The sequence below is a fragment of the Haliotis rufescens genome, unplaced genomic scaffold (genome assembly GCF_023055435.1).
Source record: "Haliotis rufescens isolate VD_foot unplaced genomic scaffold, xgHalRufe1.0.p SCAF_16, whole genome shotgun sequence".
In the NCBI taxonomy this organism is placed as follows: domain Eukaryota; kingdom Metazoa; phylum Mollusca; class Gastropoda; order Lepetellida; family Haliotidae; genus Haliotis; species Haliotis rufescens.
This window is the reverse complement of record NW_025963846.1, coordinates 23,121,828-23,135,136: the sequence shown is the minus strand read 5'-3', so window position 1 is coordinate 23,135,136 and position 13,309 is coordinate 23,121,828. Positions and strand designations below refer to the sequence as shown.

Here is a 13,309-nt window from a genome sequence, read left to right as displayed (position 1 = left end):
CTCAAAATTAGAAATAGGGGGCTCTTATTAGAATATTATTTTGGTGGAAAAAACAGATAAATTTCATGGTTTATGCTGACAGCCTGAAATGTTTATATACGACAGATATATTTTCCAGAATTTAATTGCCCATAATTAAGGGTGCATATAACACACGAGTGCGTATTATACACGAATAAATAAGTCTTGTGTACATTGATCAATCGGAAGGGGTGCTAATTGGAATTGTTCACTTGCCAATATATTAGCAAATATCGCCGTGGGCGCTTATCATGCTTATTAGAGCGGGACACTTATTACGTCGAATACGGTAAACACAATTAACAATTGTACAGCATAAGTTTTTGCCTTTTTAGATTCAAAACTTGACCAGACAGACTGGGACATTGATAACTGATTGAGGATACCGTATTCCACGTGAACAATCCCAATTAGCACCTCTTCCGATTGATCAATGTGCACAAGACTTAGTTATTCGCGTATAATTCTCACCCACCAACCCATCCATCCTCATTTCAGAGACCTTGAAGTGACTGAGTGAGTGAATATGATTTTATGCCGCTTTGAGCAATATTCTAGCAATATTACAATGAGGAACACCAGAAAATGGCTTCACACATTGTACCCAGTGACCTTGAAACCAAAGGTAGGTAGAAATCAAGTATTCACACATTTAAAGACTGTACTGGAAATAAAGAAAATTCAGGATGATTTGGGGATCTGATTGTTTTGGCACAACATACATGTTGTGTCAGATTCTCTTCCCGACATGCTCTGTTAGAACAATAACAAGCTCAAAGTGTGATGAGTTTCACATGCACATCTGACAATACACCTTGAAAATTAGTAGATAGATGACAACAGTTCCATCAGAATTATTTACGGGGTTACAATACAATCGCCTTCAGTAGTTCCATATTTTCTATCTGATTGGTCAAACATCAATGATAGATACAGCACATATGATTTCACAGAATAATCTTCTGCCCAGACCCTGCCAGAATGTACAATTCTAAAACCAATCCTGGCAAGTAAGTGCTCCGAGAAAGGTGATATTTTTCTTTCATACACTTTCATGTTCGTGAAAGTATGTACGAGGAAACAGGACAGTTCCCTGGCATTACTGCTAGCTTCAGCAGAATTATTTCCAATTTATACACAAAGTCTTGATCAACAGAACTCAGTGGTGCCAAAATATCAGAATCTGGTAGTCATGGCAACAATTGATTTGCCAATGCCAGTGAAGGAATTTCATGGTCTGGATAAGCGATTGTCACCATCTATTGGCCTTGAAAAACTTAACAGTACCTATTGCCATGGTTGAAAACACCCACGCTTTAACATACAAACCACTGGAAGGTTGTACAATGTCAATACATGTACACTTTGCTAGCTTGAAGAAAAAAGTCTTAAAGCAATTGTTGGACGGAACAATTCTACCATACTCTACCATATGTCTACAATTTTTTGTAGATTTTGTTGTTTAAAGCTTAATACCAGCTGCAACATACCAGCTATGTGACGGCCGTAAATAATCAAGTTTGGCTTCCACAATCCGACGATTTTCATCATGAGCATTGATCCATGCATTCTTACAACAATCGTAAGCTGAAGTAAACCAATATTCTTACCCAGAATCACCAAGGGTCCCATATATCATGAAGCATAACATGGCTACAAGCAAATAGGCATCTGTGGGCGCATAATTTCAACTTCAGCAAACAGATAAAACTCATGTTCGGCATGTTTCACATCATGTCACATTCACAAATCAACCATAGAGAAAATTGAACCTAATGGCAAACATACCCAATAATTTACACTTGACATTATATATTAGGCCAGATCCATATTTCTTATTACATAATATTATGAATTGATTATTTGAATCATGAGCGAGGAGGCCGTGTACTTGATACAATGCAAATCCGAAATGCACGCCCCCAACACAAGTCCTTGTAAAGTAAACCACGGTTCGAAAATCGGGCAGGACGAGGACATTTCCTTGTGGTCAAGCACTTTTTTGTCAAAGGGTGAGTAGTGAGTGAGTATGGTTTAACGCCGCTTTTAGCAATATTCCAGCAATATCACGGCGGGGGACACCAGAAATGGGCTTCACACATTGTACCCATGTCGGGAATCGAACCCGGGTCTTTGGCGTGACGAGCGAACGCTTTAACCACTAGGCTACCTGACCGCCCCCTTTCGACAAAGGGACAGTAGGTTGATGGTGCTGTGTTGTTAAATCATGCAGTAAATAATGTCCGTGTGTGACGTCATGTGCCTGATTCAGTTCTCAAACCAAAACAACAGAGCTTCGAACAGTGAAGCCGTCAAGTGCTGCGCAGAGTAAACTGGCTTCAGTCTTGTTTTTTTAATAGCGGCAAAATGGGGAGACAGTTTATGTGTTTTTCTTGCGGCCGAGTTACAAAATACAATTTGCCGGCTTGATAAGATTAGAAGCCTAGATTACAATATAAATATGTCTCGGTCGTATGAAGCCAATCACTCTCCTACCCGGGGTTCCTTGTGGCCAGCTGAGAACCTCTGTCACATCGTCACATCTTACACATTTTGGACAAGTGGTGATTTAAAATAACTAGATTTAGGCAGAAAACAACTAGTCCCTCTAGATTTTCACTAGTCTCTAACCGCCTTCGTGGTCTAATGGTAGAGTGTCCGCCCGGAGAGTGGAAGGTCCGGGGTTCGAACCCCGACGGCGTCAAACCAAAAGATGTTAAAAGATGGTACTTGTTGTTACCCTGTCTGACGCTCGGCATTAAGGGGCTAAAACAAGGAGTGGTCGGCTCGGAGTCAGTATACTGTGTCTGAGTGGGGTATTCATGTTAAACTGCGGCATGGTATCTCAGTGAGCTAGCACTATAAATCGGCATCAGTCCGGACTATACAAGTAGCCACACACACATATGCACGTCGCTATATAAGTGCAATAATCTTGGACGCGACGTTAAACCCCATTTCACCTCACCTCACTAGTCTCTGACAAATGGACTAGTGGCTATCCTTGCCCTTACAAGCAAAGCCTGCTGGGCAGCTGTATTCTTACCCAGAATCCCCACTGGTCTCGAGCTAATTGTAACAAGCAGCAATTCAAGAAGATATTTGTTAACAAACTGTTGCCATTCATTGAGCACTTCCATCCATGGTCCTACTTATAGTATTTTCCTAACCACTGATCTTGTAGTGATGACTACCGGGATCCAGACATGTGGCCTGTCTAGACGCCCATATATGGTCATCAGTCCCCTCGGGCCAGCGTCTCAGCTGTGCCATCGCTGAAGGATTATCAAACAAGAATGACCTGGCACATGTTATTAACAAAGCCAATGGGTAGGCCCTTATTCCTATAGATTTCGGTCATGATACTGTCTATCTGTACTGAAATGGCTGTGGGGATTTCAGCATGAACAAACGAGGGTCCTAATGAGCATAAGGCCAGCAGTTGACACCCTGGCATTACCCACAGGATCAATTAATCAATGGGGCTATCAATACTGACCACTTTCCTTGGCAACCCGTGAAGATCCGGGTTAGAATAGGTCTTCAGCAACCTATGCTTGCCTTGAAAGGCGACTGTGTCCACCAAGTCAACGAGCCTGACCACCCGATCACGTTAGTCACCTTTTACGACAAGCATAGTCGCCTTTTACGGCAAGCATGGGTTGCTGAGGGCCTATTCTGCCCTGGATCTTCACGGGTATTGTAAGGAAAGAAGAAGGTAAGAAGTGACTAATGAGATCGGGTGGTCAGACTCGCTGACTTGGTTGATGCATGTCATCGTATCCCAATTGCGTGGATCGATGCTCATAATGTCAATCACTGGACTGTCAGGTCCAGACTCGATTATTTTAAGACCACCGTCATATAGCTGGAATATTGCTGAGTGCGGCGTTAGACAACAAACAAACATTCCTGGGCCAGTTTGGTTTGGTTTGGCCACGGACAAAAAAGGACCCAGGACCATGGATACAGAGGTTACATGACAATGTGGATTGAGTCATTGTTTGATGCCACAGTCAGCAATATTCCAGGCACATGACCCCAGCCTGTAAATAATCGAGTCTGGACCACACAATCCAGTGATTGATATTGTGAGCACCATTCCTTGCCTTCCTTGGGCTATAATGACATGGAACCAAGTCACCGAGTCTGAAAACCTGATCCATTTGATCACATCTTACAACCAGCATAGGACCAATTCTTACCTTGGATATGGAGTGAGTGAGTGAGTGAGTGAGTGAGGCTTACACTGCTTTTGACAATATTCCAGCAATATCACATCGGGGGACACTTGGAATGGGCTTCACACATTGTACCCTTGTAGGGAATGATGAAGGACCTCATAACAGAGGCAAATCTGGGATTCAAACAAGCAGATCCGGCATGGCTAAGAGAAGTAACTCCGTACAGAAAATTGCAGCACCCTCAACCTCTGATCCACCCATGTTCACCATGAGCACAGCAAGGGTTAGGGAAGCTTTGGAAAGCCCATCATAGATGCTTACCACTGGGTGAAATTTACGAGTTAACAGGATTGGTGCTGACAGACAAAGGGTGGCACCTTAAACGACAGGGCCACCCATGCCCCCAGTGAGTGAGTGAGTATGGTTTTAAGCTGCTTTTAGCAATATTTCAGCAATATCACAGCAGTGGACACCAGAAATGGGCTTCACACATTGTACCCATGTCGGGAATTGAACCCGGGTCTCCGGCGTGACGAGCAGACGCTTTAACCACCAGGCTACCCGACCGCCCCCTGAAGGGCAAGAAACTATCGACAAGCCTCAGTGTCAATGATGTTGCTCTTGTAGTCACATATTTACACATTACTTGATTTGGCTTTTACAAGCATGAGAGCCATTCCCATCAGAATGCCCACAGGGAAATAGACGTCAAGCTGATTTTAATTATGAAATTGATAACAATGATATCAAATATTTTATTGCTGGATGAGTTACATGAACAATAATTAATGTATATCACATCAACATGCAAGCTGACCAACTGATGTATGCGAATATTATCCTGTGCAATCAGCTTGTCCACTGGACAAATACGCTGGTCCACTAGACAAACGAAGTCCACTGGATAAATACACAGGTCCATTGGACAAACGAAGTCCACTGGATAAATACACAGGTCCATTGGACAAATACGCTGGTCCACGGAACAAACAAAGTCTACAGGACAAATACGCTGGTCCATTGGACAAATACGCTGGTCCACGGAACAAACAAGATCCACGGAACAAACAAGGTCCACTGGATAAATACACAGGTCCACTTGACAAATACGCTGGTCCACGGAACAAACAAAGTCCACTGGACAAATACACTGGTCCACTGGAAACTTCACTCCATAACGAAACCTTTAACTTTATCAGAAATTACCCTTCTGAAACATCTGGAAAATTATACCTAAACAACAAGCACATCAATTCCAATTTCAATGTAGAGCTGATAAAAGTGATTTGAAATTGAGCAATGCTGGAACAATCAAATGTACTAATAGATATAGTGATCAGCGCTTAAACAAGTCTAGGCTATTTCCAGGGCAACAACAAGTACCATCTTTTAACATATTTTTGTATGACACAGCCAGGAATCTAACCACCGTCCTTCTGCTCTCAGGGCAGAGGCTATATCCACTAGACCATGGAGAACTTCAGAAGATCTGCAGTATGTAGAGTTATTGTAACAAATTACTGCCCAATATTTATCACATACTGATATTACATCAGCTGAATTTACTAACTTACAAATACATATTTTTACCATAAGTACCATTTTTTCATTGATAGCAAGAACTAATGACCAGTTTTCAGACTGATCAACCAACCGGAGTCAAAAATTAATACTTTCTCTCTCATTTTTATTAACTTACAAATCAGCTTTATTGGTGATTGATACAGACAAATGAGGTGAGGTGAAATGGGGTTTAACATCGCGTCCAAGATTATTGCACTTATATAGTGATGTGCATGCACGTTTGTGAGTGTGTGGCTGTTTGTACTAGTCCGGACCGATTTATAGTGCTAGCTCACTGAGATACCATGCCACAGTTTAACATGAACACCCCACTCAGACACAGTATACTGATTCCAAGCCGACCAGTCCTTGTTTTAGCCCCTTAATGCCGAGCGCCAGACAGGGTAACAACAAGTACCATCTTTTAATGTCTTTTGGTATGACGCGGCCGGGGATCGAACCCCGGACCTTCCACTCTCCGGGGGGACGCTCTACCAGTAGACCACGGAGGCGGTCTGATACAGACAAAACAACGGTAGAATACCAAAATACACTGCAGGATTTCACTGACGTGATGCTATAAACAGAGTAGGCCTAAGTGAGTACGGTTATATGCCGCTTTTAGCAATATTCCAGCAATATCACGGCGGAGGGACACCAGAAATGGGCATCACACATTGTACCCATGTGAGGAATCGAACCCGGGCCTTCGGTGACAAGCGAACACTTTAACCACTGGGCTACCCGACCGCCCCTACTTTTAACAGAGAAAATATCAGATTGCATTTATGTTTGTAAAACTCAACAAAAAAGTGAACTTTATTTTGAACAATGTTGAAAGCAGTCTTGTCAACTACCATGGGTTATAAAGTATGGGCCGATCTAAAACCCATACATACAATGCTGTCCATTCAGCCTTGCAGAAATTGAGGTGTAATATTTTGTAGATAATTTTGGCAATAATCACTTTTCACTATCAGTAACTCCCAATGTCTTATGTAACACTTATATATAGAGCCGACCAAGTGAATTACAGCTATGCCAACTGCAGTCCTGTGAACTGAGCTTCTCAGATTTCTCAAGGTAATACCAAGTACAAACAATAGCCTAGGCCCTCATTGAAATAAATACCGTAATCCACACAATTAAAGGCCTAGGGGTTAAACCTAGTCGGAAGCCAGACAGGGGCAGAGGTTCATTGGGATGTTGTACAATATAATTATTTATGATACATGCAAATATTGATCAGTATTACAGTCCAAACATCACCATTTTTGATACTCAGTCGTTGCCACTTCACACTACCAAGCCATTGTTAGGTTACACTGTTGAATAACATTCGTCACCATTCGCCCCTTTCCGTAACCTGCAAGAAGACTCGTCCCCCTATCGATGAATGTTATGCGCGAAAATACGACAAACCAATCAGAATGCGCGTATGATTTCAAGTTCTTTGTCAAAGAATCCCTCAGAAATAATTTTGATTTTACATATGTCTTGTATCTAAAAATATACCAAAGACACAGTTAAATGTGTTCAATCATACTGTATAATTCCGCACGTCCCGATGCGCTTTACATTGCATCTTAAATATAAATAATATATGGGGAAAATGTGTGAACCATTACGCAACGAGTTGACAATTGTTTTAGGTATGCCCGTTTGCGCTAAGACGGAACCCGGTCGCAAAAATGGCCACGAGTCGCTATTCGGCTTGTCCTGGAATAACACGAGTTGGTCACGAATGTGTTGAATAACAGTTATATTGACACATTATGCATTGTACACTATGCATACAGTGTACATTTTGTAAACTGTTGTGTGTTCTGAATACAGTTGTACATTGTGAAGACTGTTGCACATTGTGGAAACAGTTGTACATTGTGTAAACTGTTGTGTTCTGTATACAGTTGTACATTGTGTAGACAGTTGTACATTGTGTAGACAGTTGTACGTTGTGTAGACAGTTGTATATTGTGTAGACAGTTGTACATTGTGGAAACAGTTGTACATTGTGTAAACTGTTGTGTTATGTATACAGTTGTACATTGTGTATACAGTTGTACATTGTGTAGACAGTTGTACATTGTGTAAACTGTTGTGTTCTGTATACAGTTGTACATTTTGTAGACAGTTGTACATTGTGTAGACAGTTGTACGTTGTGTAGACAGTTGTATATTGTGTAGACAGTTGTACATTGTGGAAACAGTTGTACATTGTGTAAACTGTTGTGTTATGTATACAGTTGTACATTGTGTATACAGTTGTACATTGTGTAGACAGTTGTACATTGTGTAAACTGTTGTGTTCTGTATACAGTTGTACATTTTGTAGACAGTTGTACATTGTGTATACTATTGTATGTTCTGTATACTGTTGTGTTGTATAGACTGTTGTATGTTGTATAGGCTGTTATCCTCTGTGTAGACTAATGAATGTTTTGTACATTAGATCAGGTTATTCTTTCACTAAGTAAAACATATGTATTTCTGCATCCTCATGTAATGCGACATAGGTCTGTATGTGTATTGTATCAAAGCCTATGTATTGTAGTGTATCATTTCACCTTTAACACCAGCCCTGACCACTTGATCCAATTTAGTCGCCCATTAGTCTTGCATCAAGCAATAAACCTTGGGACCTATTCAGGCCTGGGTCCCCACAGAGTAATAATCGTGATGACCAGGTTTTCCAACTGAAGTTGACACAAGTAATAGTCTGCAAACAGGTCCGAGGACACTCATAATCATTGTTTTGTGTTTTGTTTGTTTGTTGTTTAACGCCGCACTCAGCAATATTCCAGCTATATGACGGCGGTCTGTAAAATAATCAAGTCTGGACCAGACAATCCAGTGATTGACATCATGAGCATCAATCCACGCAATTGGGATCGATGACATGTATCAACCAAATCAGCTAGCCTGACCACCCGATCCCGTTACTCGCCTTTTACGACAAGCATAGTCACCTTTTACGGCAAGTAGGGGTTGCTGAAGACCTATTCAAACCCGGAATCTTCACGGGTTTCATTGTCTTGTGACACTCTAGTACTCACCAAATTTGTTGGCTGTTGTAACTCACAGCTATGTGGGGACTCGAACCCGGCCTTCGGTGTGACGGGCGAACGCTTTAACCACTTGGCTACCCCACCATCCCTTCAATTACTATGAAGCAAACTGGGGTTTAGGCAAATGGGGACACAGCAAAATGGGACTCAACCACCTCCAGCCTCTCTCAGGAAGTCACCAGACTGGACAGCTAGTTAACTGTGAATCCCATTCCCACAGCAATGGTGGGGAAGTCTATATCAGGGTTTGACAGGATGCAAAATGGTGTGTACAAATTGAGGAGGACACAAATTGACGCGACAAAAATGCATAGCTGTTCATATATCTGGCATTTCTATTCTGGTAGGAAATACACACGTTCTGAGTGTCAGTGGTTGGTCTAATATTGAAATCACCATCTATAACGGACATAAGTCTCTTGAGCAGGTGTAATGTTATGAAAATAAGTGAATAGTGTATTCAATACACCCATCCACCCACACCTGCACCTACCCACCCACACACTCAAATTTTTACTGAGTGAGTGAGTGAGTGAGTGAGTGAGTGAGCGAGCGAGTATGGTTTTATGCCACTTTTAGCAATATTCCAGCAATATCACAACGGGGGACACAAGAAATGGGCTTCACACATTGTACCCATGTCAGGAATCGAACCCAGGTCTTCAGGGTGACAAGCGAACGCTTTAACCACTGGGCTACCCGACCGCACCAAATTCTTACTGAGAGTCCCCTGACTTGAATATAGATATATTAGAATGAGAGTCTGGCTTATGAGTGAGTAAATATTGTTTAATGCTGCATCAGCCATTTGCAGAAATGCACTTATTTTGATAATGAACATGACTGATAATTAATGACACATAAAAACATATAAAGTCTGATCTGAATACTCATGGTTCCAGGTTTTGCTTTGTTGTTTACCGCACTCAGCAACACTGCAGCAATATGACAGTGGTCGGTAAATAATAGAGTCTGGTCCAAACAATAAAAGTGATTGACATCATTAGCACTGATCCACGAAAACGGGATGATGACATGCATCAATCAAGTCAGCGAGTCTGACCACCCAATCCCGATGGTCTATTCTTATGATAACCATGGGTTGCTAAGACCAATTCTAACCCGGATATACACAGGTCGTGGTTACAGGTAAATATCAGGTATCTGTTAATCATGATACTTTGGCTGAGAACATCATACAATTCACTGCAAGTCACAGAATGACACACCAAATAGTAGGTGAGGTGAGGTGAGGTGAAATTGGGTTTAACGTCGCGTCCAAGATTATTGCACTGATATAGCGACGACCAAATGGAAGGGCTACAAATACACTATGAGGCAAATACGATACGTATCACGAATACAGGGTAACAAATATGAATATTTATTCCGAATACAATAACAAGTCAGCAGTTGATGTATCATGTGTTATAATCAGTGAAACAATAAAAAAAATAATTATTTGACATGGTTTGACAATGTTGTCAGTGTTAATTATTATTATTATACATTTATATACTGCACTTATCCAGGTAGTAGTATATATAGTAGGTATATAAATAGTGAAATAATAGGATTAAATTCAGTTCAGATTTTTTTACTGGTACTCAGGTGTTACGTGATCTCGGTAATCAGATGGTAATGTCTTTTCGCAGAGGGAAAAATAGTACCAAAAGGGGCCTTGCCAAACCGACACAAATTACGCTTCTACATGGTTTGTATATATTCCATTTTGCATATCTCACTTTTATAAATAACAGATGAGTTCAACTAAAATACACGTCTTTTTTGGTAAATATTTGATTCTTGTGACCATGAATAACAAATTCAATTCATGAAGCGATACGGTTCGGTTCACCAAATACGCAAGTGAATCATAACAGTCCTTCCAAATGGTATGACTGATTGAGTCATAGAAACTTTTCAACTGTTTATCATACACTACTGACCAATCAAACATCTGCAGCTCACATGATGCCTGTCACTGGGTGACTTGACAGAGCAATGCCAGTGTGTAAACACTGGTCATTGTTAGATGAACCAATTTACACCCATTAATTGATGATAATTAGTGAGCTACAGTCAGCAGGGGTCATTACCCTGTTTTTAATGTTTGAGAACTGCACACCTTATACACACACAAAATCATCATCATCATTATCATCATCATCCTCATCGGTACATACAGTTCATTCGAACTGTCAAAGCATATAAAGAGTGTTCAGTTCAATTCAATCACATGTCTGGGGGTGTTTGCCATAATCGTTATGTTACCGATCAAACAGCTGGAGGCTCCTATAATTACAGTGAAATGCTATGACAGAAAACCTCATATATCGACTCCATTTTAAACGTTGCCTACACATTTCAATAATTTGTGGCAAAATATTTAACATGTTTCAAATAACCAAGTGAAACAATATACACAATCTAGTCATACAGTACTGTTATAATGTGTAATTACCAATTCAACCTTGGCAGAAAGAGGACATTCTATCAGATTAAGAAAACCTAATTCAACCGAACACATGACATAAATGCCTGAACAATACAAATGAAAACAGATTCTACAGTATATACTGACATAGACAATACATCTGTTACAGGGCAATTTTTCTTTGCTGGTACGAATATTTCAGAATATCCTGTTAGTTCTAGTTAAATATGTTAATAAACCTTTTCTTAGATACATTAAATATTCATGTATTTCATTCAGAACGATAAGCCTGCTTCGTTTGGGGCAATATGCGAAATGTCTACCTTCTGGGCCACCTTTGCGCTTTTTCAGCACCTAGATCTAAAAATATCGAATACAAATGTCACAAGTTTGGCACAGCCAAAAATAAAATATAAACATGACCTCTTTATGCAACACTGACTAATCTTGACTATATACAAATAGCGTCATTTCTAATACATATGTTAGATAAATAAATTCATATTGGTTATGGAATATGTGCAAATGTAACAAAATGTCAAAACAATTCCGATTGAACCTGGAACGAGTTCCTGATAATCATAATACCCATTTCCGACACAGCCGGGAATATGGGCACGACATTAACTCCTCGCGGCGACTTCAATGGCGATCGGTGAGATATGGTAGCCATAAGATTGAAACAAGTTTGGTTAAAAGTATCAAAACAGCGTTATAACTGACACCGAAGCATAAACTGTGATCGTACGCCGGCTAAACATATCTATATGAGCTTAACTGCACGCTTGTTTAGACAGTTCAGCCATGATGGAATACGAGTACTTGATGTTGCCGGTAGAATTTTCCGATACTGCATAAATACGGGTCAATGTCTTACCATTTTTTGTATACGGGTACATGAAGCATTACTTTTAACGTTGCACGAAAAAACAGTCCTAATTGGGCTTTAAAGCGGCAATAAAAGCCTCACCTTGAAGGTCACTCCAATTGAGAAAACTCCTCTTGGATGAGATAGTCACGTGACTAAGGGGACTGAACTCTGATTGGTTTGTGAATGCATTATTCATTCATTGGCATATCGCTATAGTTGCTGTGACGTCAATCGCTTTGCCGCCTCCGATGTCAGTTGTACGTCAAACCGATATATCCTCAATACCAGCGCTCTGAGTTTGAGATCTCGCCGGCACGTCAAGAATACCTCGACTTAACGCTTCGTAGCACTTTAAAAATAACAAAATGATATTCACGATTACATCTGCCGAGATACTTAGTCGCATACACAATAGCGACATGGTCGGTATTCAACACGCACGAGTAGACGGGGCGATACTGTATCTTCAATGGCAGAAATAAGGGCTGAACTTGTTATATAATATCATGATTGGTGTTGCATAACGTGGATATATAAGCTATGTTGGGAGCAATGATAAAATTAGACAGGTGCGTGTTTGCAAATACTGTACAGTGCCGTGTTGAGCGGGGGGGGGGGGGGGGTGTTAATAGAAAACAGTTTTATTTGAATCAAGTTGGGTACAAGTGATACTTGAACAAATATTTGCCCCCCACCCCTGTCAAAAAAGTTAACTACGGCCTTGCTGTGTGTCGCTTATAGCATCATCAGTGAAAACCTGATCAATAATTTGTGTATGTGTTCAAATTGCATATAAATAACATCTTGCAACTTGTTAGTCTATATATAAAATCATATATCTACGCTTCCGTGTCTCCGTTCAATTATTCGTTGGCATATAAATAACTAGCACGCGTAAGCCCAGTATCAAAGACATATAACACATGGCTGATACAGTGTTTCGTGCCTAGTCATTAATCTGAAACAACAGCAGGAGCAATCATATTAATTCTCGTAATCTGCGATATTTGTGTGATTTAAGCTGACAATCGTAAACATATAAATGTTTACCACACTCTCTGGTCGAATATTCTAATCAGAGATTACTTGGTCAATTTGTTTTTATTTGTTTCGTTGTAATATCGCAACGTTTTGTTTGTTGTTTAACGTCGTAATTCCAGCGATG

At 40.5% G+C, this 13,309-nt stretch overlaps 1 protein-coding gene across 10 annotated transcripts in view; it reads right to left on the bottom strand.

The window, feature by feature from the left end:
* Positions 1 to 12,462, bottom strand: part of LOC124133838 (plasma membrane calcium-transporting ATPase 2-like) — a 189,212-nt gene extending 176,750 nt beyond the window's left edge. For 5 of the 10 annotated variants that reach the window (XM_048397017.1, XM_048397020.1, XM_048397021.1 and 2 more), the window contains exon 1: positions 12,244 to 12,462. The gene's annotated coding sequence lies outside the window, so the exon portion shown is untranslated. The remainder of the gene's footprint in view (positions 1 to 12,243) is intronic. The other 5 variants (XM_048397026.1, XM_048397025.1, XM_048397027.1 and 2 more) reach the window with 3 other exon arrangements.
* Positions 12,463 to 13,309: the final 847 nt, after the last annotated feature.